The 11,523-nt window shown below is 42.2% G+C and overlaps 1 long non-coding RNA gene across 1 annotated transcript; it reads right to left on the bottom strand.

Annotated features, from left to right (window-relative positions):
• Positions 1-6,238: 6,238 nt before the first annotated feature.
• Positions 6,239-11,142, bottom strand: LOC112218049. Its single transcript, XR_002948550.2, has 4 exons — positions 11,052-11,142; positions 10,285-10,346; positions 9,270-9,347; positions 6,239-9,180 (listed from the first exon to the last, which is right to left on the bottom strand). It is a non-coding gene; the product is annotated as an uncharacterized LOC112218049 (long non-coding RNA).
• Between the last annotated feature and the right edge of the window lie 381 nt (positions 11,143-11,523).

The raw sequence follows: 11,523 nt of genomic DNA, 5'->3' as shown, positions 1-11,523 counted from the left end.
TCTTGATCTGAGAAATGAAGGCTATTCAAGGTGAGAAATTTCCAAGAAACCAAAGAGCTCATACAGCTCTGTGTGCTACTCCCTTCACAAAACACACGAAAACTGACTCTAACCAGAATAGAAAGAGGAGTGGAAGGCCCCGGTGCACAACTGAGCAAGAAGACAAGTACATTAGTGTGTCTAGTTTGAGAAACAGACCTCATAATTCCTCAACTGGCAGCTTCATTAAATAGTACCCGCAAAACACCAGTCTCAACGTCAATAGTGAATAGGCGACTCCGGGATGCTGGCCATCTGTGATATTTCCTCTTATGATCGTAAATAATATCTTAAAGGTCTGCAAATGTCTGTCTGGTTATTTCTACTTGTGGCATAAAATATTACTCTTCTGAATTAGTCACTCAGTAAACTTGTACTGCTTTGTACATGAGCTATGTAGATGAGGTTAATGTCTTGAGGGTCTGCCCTTATTGTCTACAGCTGGACACTCATTCCCACCCATGTACCATAGAAGGAAGGTCTCCATTGAAAGGCCACTACACATATCCCAAGGTTAGGTAAATGTCTTGAGCGTCTTGCCTCCCAAAAATAGATGACAAACTAAAACAACCCAAGGATGAAGTGATGACATACTGTATAAACAGTCAATTAGCGCAAGAGAACATGTGTTTTCCATCTCTGGTTTCTTGGGTCCAATAAGCTGATGTCCGCTTGTACCACATGTCTCCACTCTCCTGGACCCAGGACTCCAATGGGCATGGCGTGGTCAACAAACGTGGGGTGGATATACCGTTTTGATGACTCCGTGTTGTCAGTGTCTGTACGATCCCAAAGCAGTTCTCAGAAATGATTTTGTCTCTTGAGTGAGGGTAGTTGTATATCTTCCTTTGCGTCATCAAGGCCAGTGGAACCTTTGAATAAAATAAGTGTTTCCATTAGTATTGAACAGGAACATTAAGGCCATCAAACGTGTAGTGTAACACCTGTGTAATCTATGCTTTGGACATAGGGCCCCATACTCCCGAGATCACTTTTATGTGAGGCAAATAATTACAGTGTTAATACTGGTATAATTTTTAAATCATATGTATAGTCAAGTATTTAGCGTATCTTACTTGGAGATGGTCGCATCAGGTTTACCCTCAGAGGGAATTTCTTGTCTCTCACAAAGACATATGGGCTCTGTGTTTGGGTCCCCGGCAAGCACTCTGGCCTTGGTTGCAGCATCTGGCTTTCAATGAGTTGAGATACGAACAAGCTTCGTGAGTTGATTCCTGCATTTCCCTCCCAACCAGATAAGGGCTTCACTCTTCGTACCAGTCTAAAAAGTCTGTACTCTTTCATATAAAATAATCAAAACAAATAGGAGAAAGTATATCAGCTATTCATGTGTAACAGTCATATCCCCAAAAGAGACATTACTATGGTAATATGCCTTACGCATTATCCTACCATTTAGTTCCACCTCCGACATATGCGGTGACATCACCTGGTTTTTATCGTCTCTAGAGACAATATCTCTCTCATCAGCCCTTGCTGTCTCTGCCTGGCCGGTTCCCCTCTCTCCACCTGGATTCTCTGCCTCTAGCCCTATAACAGGGACTGAGTCATGGGTGCTCTTCCATGCCGTCCCTAGGAGGGGTGCATCACTTGAGTGGGTTGAGTCACTGACGTGGTCTTCCCATCTGGGTTGGCGCCCCCCCACCCCTTGGATTGTGCCGTGGTGGAGATCTGTGAGGGCTATACTCAGCCTTGTCTCAGGATGGTAAGTTGGTGGTTGAAGATATCCCTCTAGTGGTGTGGGGGCTATCCTTTGTCAAAGTGGGTGGGGTTATATCCTGCCAGTTTGGCCCAGTCCGGGGGTGTCATCAGATGGGGCCACAGTGTCTCCTGACCCTCCTGTCTCAGCCTCCAGTATTTATACTGCAGTAGTTTATGTGTCGGGTGGCTAGGGTCAGTCTGTTATATATGGAATATTTCTCCTGTCTTATCCGGTTTCCTGTGTGAATTTAAGTATGCCATCTCTAATTTTCTCTTTCTCTCTTTCTCTCTCTCGGAGGACCTGAGCCCTAGGACCATGCCTCAGGACTACATGGCATGACGACTTCTTGCTGTCCCCAGTCCACCTGGCCATGCTGCTGCTCCAGTTTCAACTGTTCCGTCAGTAGAGGATGCCTGGTTATTCTTTAAAAATGCCTTCCTCACCATCTTAAATAATCATGCCCCATGTAGAACCAGGAACAGATATAGCCCTTGGTTCACTCCAGACCTGACTGCCCTTGACCAGCACAAAAACATCCTGTGTGTTCTGCATTAGCATTGAATAGCCCCAGTGATATGTAATTTTTCAGGGAAGTTAGGAACAAATATACACGGGCAGTTAGGAAAGCTAAGGCTAGCTTTTTCAAGCAGAAATTTGCATCCTGTAGCACAAACTCAAAAAACTTCTGGGACACTGTAAAGTCCATGGGTAATAAGAGCACCTCCTGTTCAACCTCTCTTTTGGATCTTCTGAGATTCCCATAGATTGGAAAGCTGCCGCGGTCATCCACCTCTTCAAAGGGGGAGACATACTAAACCCAAACTGCTACAGACATATCTATTCTACCCTGCCTTTCTTAGGTCTTCGAAAGCCAAGTTAACAAACAGATTACCGACCATTTCGAATCTCGCCATAACCTTTCCACTATGCAATCTGGTTTCAGAGCTGGTCATGGCTGCACCTCAATCACGCTCAAGGTCCTAAAGGATATCTCAACCGCCATCGATAAGAGACATTACTGTGCAGCCGTATTCATCGACCTGTCTAAGGCTTTCGACTCTGTCAATCATCGTATTCTTATTGGCAGACTCAACAGCCATGGTTTCTCAAATGATTGCCTCGCCTGGTTCACCAACTACTTCTCTGATAGAGTTCAGTGTGTCAAATTGGGCCTGTTGTCTGGGCCTCTTGCAGTCTTTATGGGGGTGCCACAGGGTTCAATTCTCGGGCCGACTCTCTTCTCTGTATACATCAATGATGTCGCTCTTGCTATTGGTGATTCTTTGATCCACCTCTACGCAGACGACACCATTCTGTATACCTCTGGCGCTTCTTTGGACACTGTGTTAACTAACCTCCAGATGAGCTTCAATGCCATACAACTCTTTCCATGGCCTCCAACTACTCTAAAATGCAAGTAAAACGAAATGCATTCTCTTCAACCAATCGCTTCCAAAACCTGCCCGCCGATCCACCATCACTACTCTGGACGGTTCTGACTTAGAATATTTGGACAACTACAAATACCTAGGTGTCTTGTTAGACAGTAAACTCTCCTTCCAGACTCATAATAAACATCTCCAATCCAAAATGAATTCTAGAATTGGCTTCCTATTTCACAACAAATCATCCTTCACTCATGCTGCCAAACATACCCTTGTAAAACTGACCATCCTACCGATCCTCGACTTCGACGATGTAATTTACAAAATTGCATCCAATTTGTTGGTGAAGGTGAAACAAATAAATAAGTAAAAATATTCATCCTAACCATTTGGTTATATATGAAGATGTACAGTACCAGTCAAAAGTTTGGACACACCTACTCATTCAAGGGTTTTTGTTTATTTTTACTATTTTCTACATAGTAGAAAAATAGTTAAGACATCCTATCTATGAAGTAACCCATATGGAATCATGTAGTAACCAAGAACGTGTTACTAACAGCTTTGCACACTCTTGGTATTCTCTCAACCAGATTCATGAGGAATGCTTTTCCAAATGTCTTGGAGTTCCCACATACGCTGAGCACTTGCTGGCTGCTTTTCCTTCACTCTGCGGTCCAACTTATCCCAAACCATCTCAATTGGGTTGAGGTCGGTTGCTTGTGTAGGCCAGGTCATCTGATGCAGCACTCCATCATTCTCCTTCTTTGTCAAATAGCCCTTACACCGCCTGGAGGTGTGTTGGGTCATAGTCCTGTTGAAAAACAAATTATAGTCCCACTAAGCGCAAACCAGGTGGGATGGCGTATCACTGCAGAATTCTGTGGTAGCCATGCTGTTTAAGTGTGCCTTGAATTCTAAATAAATCACTGAAGTAGGATGAGATGATTGTGGACTACAGGAAAAGGAGGCCCGAGCACGCCCACATTCTCATCGATGGGGCTGTAGTGGAGCAGGTTGAGAGCTTCAAGTTCCTTGGTGTCCACATCAACAACAAACAAGAATGGTCCAAACACACCAAGACAGTCGTGAAGAGGGCACGACAAAGCCTATTCCCCCTCAGGAAACAAAAAAAGATTTGGCATGGTTTCTCAGATCCTCAAAAGGTTCTACAGCTGCAATATCGAGAGCATCACTGTGGTTGCATCACTGCCTGGTATGGCAATTGCTCAGCCTCTGAGCGCAAGGCACTACTGAGGCTAGTGCGTATGGCCCAGTACATCACTGGGGCTAAGCTGCCTGCCATCCAGGACCTCTACACCAGGCGGTGTCAGAAGAAGGCCCTAAAAATGGTCAAAGACCCCAGCTACCACAGTCATAGACTGTTCTCTCTACTACCGCATGGCAAGCGGTACCGGAGTGCCAAGTCTAGGACAAAAAGGCTTCAACAGTTTTTACCCCCAAGCCATAAGACTCCTGACCAGGTAATCAAATGGCTACCCGGACTGTTTGCATTGTGTGCCCCCCCAACCCCTCTTTTTATGCTGCTGCTACTCTGTTTATCACATATGCATAGTCACTTTAACTATCCATTCATGTACATACTACCTCAATTGGGCCGACTAACCAGTGCTCCCGCACATTGGCTAACCGGGCTATCTGCATTGTGTCCCCGCCACCCACCAACTTCTTTTACGCTACTGCTACTCTGTTCATCATATATACATAGTCACTTTAACCATATCTGCATGTACATACTACCTCAATCAGCCTAACCGGTGTCTGTATATAGCCTCGATACTTTTATAGCCTCGCCACTGTATATAGCCTGTCTTTTTACTGTTTTTTATTTTGTTACTTACCTATTGTTCACCGTATACCTTTTTGCGCTATCAGTTAGAGACTGTAAGTAAGCATTTCACTGTAAGTATTCGGCGCACGTGACAAAATCAACTTTGATTTGAAGTGTCTCCAGCAAAACACCACACCTCCTCCATGCTTCACGGTGGGAACCACACCTGCGGAGATCATCCGTTCACCTACTCTGCGTCTCACAAAGACACGGAACCAAAAATCGCAAATTTGGACTCATCAGACCAACGGACAGATTTCCAATGGTCTAATTGCTCATGTTTCTTGGCCCAAGCAAGTCTCTTCTTATTGGTGTCCTTTAGTAGTTGGTCCTTTGTGGAATTTGAAAGTGAAGGCCTGATTGACGCAGTCTCCTCTGAACAGTTGATGTTGATGTGTCTGTGACTTGAACTCTGAACCATTTATTTGGGCTGCAATTTGAGGCCTGTAACTCTAATGAACTGAACCACTGCAGCAGAGGTAACTCTGGGTCTTCCTTTCCTGTGGCGGTCCTCATAAGAGCCAGTTTCAGAATAGCACTTGATGGTTTTTGTGACTGACCTTCATGTCTTATTAAAGTAATGATGGACTGTCCTTTCTCTTTGCTTAATATAGCTGTTCTTGCCATAATATGGACTTGGTCTTTTACCAAATAGGGTTATCTATGGTGGTTAGAGCCGTGGTTAGAGCATTGGGCCTGTAACCAAGAGGTTGCTAGATCGAATCCCCAAGCTGACAAGGTACATCTGTCGTTCTACTCCTGAGCAAGGCAGTTAACCCACTGTTTCTAGGCCGTCATTGTAAATAATAATTTGTTCTTAACTGACTTCCCTAGTTAAATAAAAAAATGCCTTAAAACATATGATGCTGTACTTACTATAAAGCCAGACACCTTTGGTGGTTCATAACACATACATGAAGGCCAACAAAGTTTTTTGCTTTGCATTGCTGTGTTTTTTCCTGCAACACAACATTTTGGGGGAAGTTGAGGTCAGGTCGAATATTGACTAAGAGGAAAAGAGGTTAGGCCATCCGAGAAATGTTGAGTGAAATATAATATATCAAATTTAGCAAATATTTATCCAAAGCGACTTACAGTCATGCGTGAATACATATTTAAGTATGGATGGTTCTGGGAACACGATTGTAAATGCTTTGTGAAGCTTCAATATAATATGATAAGGCCTTTATTATGCAACCGTTTATAAAGCAGAGGTTCATGAAATGTTTCCCATTTGACATGGGTGGTTATGTCCCACAGTTATGCCACATTTTATGAACCCTTTATAAAGCATGATATATGGATACAGATGATTTGTAACACATTTATGTAGTGTTTATGAAGGCTTTATGAAACCTTTATAAGCTGCAGGTCATTTAAAGCGGGACCAAATATTAAATGTCCCCCAATCAAAAAAGTGCTTATCCAAAACCATATCCAATTACAGGATATGTCAAAGTAAAATGGGCAATATGGAACAGAAAATCAAGCTATTCACAACAGCTATCCAGAAGTTTCACCCGGTGGGCTAAAATTGTCATGATAATCAATAATCAAGTTTGTATTTGTTTTGTGTAAACACATTTGTCATTGCAAATAGGCTCAGGCTGATATAGCTTTAATCGCCAACATTATTAGTCACAGGAATCAGGACAAATAAATCCAAAGCAACTGCCCATTTTACAAACGGTAGGCACCACACATGAATGTGCATTCATAAAATTCCATTGTGCGGTGACACTGTAGGGCTACAATATTCTAGTTTTGCGGGGGTAGAGGGTGTCATTTTTGTGTCTCGCCTAGAGTGGCAAAACGCCCAGGATCAGGCAAGATTAGTCAATAGACTTGAACCCTTTGACCTCTCATCGCTAAGTCGTGACCCTGATTGACCCAATAGCCCAATGGGGCAGAGGTTCTGTCAGAGAGGTCAGTAAAGCAGCCAAGTTTACACACCCTTGACACTTCAAGTACTGATCAGTAAGACTTTGGTCAAAAAAGGAAACAAGTCTATTGGTGTACTATTAGTGCTTGAATTGAAGCTTTCTCAGCAGCAAAATGCAAAGGCTATTGACTGTGCACATCAATGGAACATGAGTTGTTAATGAAATGTATGTACTTTAGTTTGGGAGATACATGATTATTGTTGAATGCCGGATGGTTATTGCAGTTAGACCACAAACGTATGCAGGCATGGGCTACACATACACAGATACAAGTGCGCTCACACACAAGCACACACTTGGAACAACATTCAAAGGCTGCCAATGTAATAGCCTGTCAAGGGAATGTTTCAGACATTTCATATTTTTTTCTGATGGATTTTCATTTTTGATCATGTGACATGCAATTTTCCTTTAAATATAGCCATGTGTGTGTGCCAACCATTTACACTGATTGCTTGATAAAATTGTGTGTTGTCACCTTTTATTTCTGCACTATGAACTTTTGGGCACCATGATGTTCAAATAAACATCTTTATTCTTGCATTTAAAACTCAGTTTGATATATTATTCATTTGACAGTGCAGGTCTGTCCCAAGGAATTAAAATGTAATGAATAAAATGTTTATAAAAATTGTGAAACACTAGCTAGTCTTTTCCTCTTTTCACTAGGCCTCTCGTAAGCTTGAAGTCGTTATGTGGTTGGTCCCTACCTCCACACACACACACAAAAAAAGCCATATTACAACCTGTGTTGTGATAATTGCATTGTTTGCTCATTTGCCTGTTAGTTCATATGCATTGCCAAGACAATAAGAAGACAACCACATTTGTTTCGTCAGAAAACCAGAGAGCATATTGCAATATTGCATGGGACAAACAGTTACATGACCTACATACAGCATGTTCAAGCAAGTTAAATGTTTCCAACATTTTCGGACTACTAAACAACTATTGATTTAGAACCACAGATACTTACCGCAAGTCAAAGAAAACAGGATCTGCCTCCACTATGAGCACCAGTTCTAAAAAATCCAAAACAATTTAGTCCAATCAATGTAAGCTAAATATGACTTGCATGGTTCTGATTTCTCTCTCTCCCTGTATGTGTACAAGTAGACAAAATATGTTGACTCACCCTACTTGTAGAGAAAAGCCAATGCCATCCTCTTTCATGTTGACAAAAAGGTTTAGCCTAGGTTACCTTGCTAAAATGCTTGCCCGCTAGGCTAACATTAGCCTACTACATATTGAACTTCCATCCTCTCAGGCCAGGGGCACAATGTATGAATATATGGTGGGATCAGAATCGTTGTTATAATCATTGGCCAGTACAGGGAATGAAGTAAAACCACAGGTCCAAATCCCTAACTCCATCCATGGCTAATGTAGAAAATTTACCATTTTAGCTAGCCACCAGAAGACAACATGAAGCAACAATTCAAGTTTTGCTTTTGATGTGATTTGGGTGAAGCCAAATCCAAACGGGCTTCCCACGACACATTTTTGTTGGTGCGCCAGGACCTTTCACAGTTGAGCTCAATGCTGATTGGCTGTTATTTTATACTTTATCACAGGAGGCCAAATGCTCACGGGCTTGCCTTGCATTCAATGTTATGGGCGGCAACAATATCATGCTTTTTTTGAACAGACAGCATCAGATAGATGGGCTACACATACTTAGAGGGGTGCTGTTTTGCTCGCTCGGATGCTTTCTCTGGTGAGATACATTCAGCCTCTTGCTAAATAAAGGAAAATTATGTAACACAGATGCCTTCACGTCCATAAACACATGCCACTGTCACATATGCACAAACACCCATAATCTGGCAAATTAATCCTATACCAAACAGTTGCACTTTGTGTAAATTGTTACATATTGCTGCTGTTATTAGGGCATCAAATGAGTTCACCAGACAATCCCAACTTATTTACCATAGACTTCGGTACTCAATAGTCCTCGCTACTGTATATCCTCAATGAGCAGTCTTCTGAAAACATTTTTTTTTCTTTCTTATTAGTTGAAGTTGGCAGAGCTCAACTGCAACCAGCATTCAAACAGAGTCTATAGAGCGGCGCTGGTTTCATTCAACATAATAAATACACTGATATTGGGGTCAGTGCCACCCGCATGCTTTAAGCACTATTTTCACAACATTTCTCAGCACTGGTGTTCCAAGCCCTACAATTAGCTCTGTCATCTGTATCGCGGGACCATGACTGTGAAGCCAACGGCAACTACTGTAGGAAAAAAAGAGGAAAATCTTGGTTCTTATATGAGCGTATGCCAAGTTTGGATTCAATCCGTTGTCATTTTACAAAGTTCTCACCAATGAAGCCACCGAGGATTCCCCCAAGGTCTTGGTGCCTCCATTCTTTCGACTCTGTCATCACATGGGTGGGTGTGCCTGGTGTATACAAGCAGCAACAAATGACATGGTTGTTTATTAAATTGACATTTCAGTCATTTAGCAGATGTTCTTATCCAGAGTCACTTACAGAAGCAATTAGAGTTAAGTGCCTTGCTCAAAAGCATAGACAGATTTTTCCCCTAGTCTGCTCTGGGATTTGAACCACCAACCTTTCGCTTACAGGCCCAATGCTCTTAACCGGTAGGGGTATATGCCAACGCTATCATAATTATAGCTAGTTTGAGGTCATACACCAGAAATGAGACTTTTTAAACCAAAGGATTTTATGCAGCCATGCCTGTCAATACAATTCACACAGTATGATTCGCTCTAGCCTTGTTCTTTGCCCTGGGCGAGGTTGATCTGGTCCTGTTCAATTCTCCTGGTCTGACGCACAGCCCTTCTCTTTCCCTCTAATGCTGTAGCAGCCTGCTCCACTCTGTTACAGACTCTGAGATCTGAAATTCAAACAACATCTCCCCGAGGAGCCCTGGTGATTCCACAACAGATCAGAGCTGTGCGGACACCCTGCCGAGACTCTGTGAGCTTTCGCAGGGAAGGGGGAAAAAAATATTTCAGAGGAACAGCAGCAAGAAAAAAAGATCCAACATCTTCCTCGCAGCTGTGTAGCAGAAAGGCATGAACAGACAGACAACTCTCAGATACGACAACGTGTCCATTTCTTCTGCTCTGTCTCCCCGCATGTGAACAGTGAACATGAGCTGTCTACACACAGAGAATGCATTTGAGATCAATCAAAAGCATAGGTTGCATAGTACACAGATACAAACATTACAAACATACACAAGTGGAGGCTAGCACTATAGGCCTCAACATGCAGGACATTGAACATAGGAAAGTGGAGGAGGAGCTGATTAGACCTCAGAGCAAATGAGACAGAAGGGTGTCAGTAAAGTAGAAAAAAACACCTCACCTTTCCCTCATAGCAGCCTCCGTTATTTACTCTGGCAGCAGCTCAACCAGGGTGACTTCTGTCTAGAGCAGCCGAGACCCCGTTGTCAAGTGCATTAAATGGGGGAAGAGGTCGTGAGAGGAAGGAGAGAGATGGAGATGAAGACTGATAGGGATTCATTATATGTCACGTTAAAGGGGACTATTCAGGCAACAATAGGACTTTAAGTCACTTTCCCCAACGTTCGCAAAAGATCACATTCATGGTAAACAATGTGCGTGTCATCGCATTTGTACATTAAGTCTGTTATAGTGGGCTGCACTGTAACGCAGCGAGAGAGCGAGCGAGAGAGAGCGAGACCAACAATCCAACAACAATCCAACTAGGGCTGGGGGGAAGTTTTAGTATTCAGACACCTTTAATTTTTCCACATTTTGTTAAGTTACAGCCTTATTCTAAAATGTAAAATGTTCTCTAATCTCTAATCAAACAGTTGATTTGTTGAATAGAGTAGTTGAATTACAGGAATAAGGAATAGGAATAGGTTGCTAACCTTAAAACAGAGAATAAACATGCATTATTTTACACAAACAATGCATGACACAGAAACAAAGCATGGCTTTGAATAAAGTAAACGTTAAAACAATTTAATCTAGCACTTCTAGCAATTACTTCTGCAGTCAGAAAATATCCACAAAAAAAGACGTCACCACTCCTACCAGAGTTAAACATGTAAATTGTGCTAAGCACTGGATGCAACATAATAAATAATTCCAAACATTACATACCAGTTGCGCCTTTAGGGTTGAACAATGAGCTGTTTGTATGTTAAACAACCCAAGCAAAGCTAAGCCCAAACATTTTATACCCATGCTTATCTGCCAGGTGCGCATGTAAAAGTAGTCCCTCCAGAAATCCTGGCTCAATTTTTTAGTTCCACCCGTGTTTTTGGGTTATCTGCCCTCTTGAGGCCTGGAGTTCTTTAAAGGAAGAGCTGCCACTGTGCTCATGTTTTGAGTGTTCTGTTTTTTGACGCAACAATGGAAACAGGATGCAGCTGAGCTCAATTTGAAGTATCATAGCAAAGGCTCTAAATTCTTATGTAAATAAGTTATTTATGTTAATACATTTTAATAAATTTGCAAACATTTCTAAACACCTGCTTTCACATTGTCATTATGGGGTATCGTGTGTAGATTTCTGTGGAATTGTTTTTATTTAATCAATTTTAGAATAAGGCTGTAACGTAACAAAATATGG

Source organism: Oncorhynchus tshawytscha, linkage group LG18, assembly GCF_018296145.1.
Source record: "Oncorhynchus tshawytscha isolate Ot180627B linkage group LG18, Otsh_v2.0, whole genome shotgun sequence".
NCBI classification, from domain to species: domain Eukaryota; kingdom Metazoa; phylum Chordata; class Actinopteri; order Salmoniformes; family Salmonidae; genus Oncorhynchus; species Oncorhynchus tshawytscha.
This window is presented reverse-complemented; position numbering and strand designations above follow the sequence as displayed.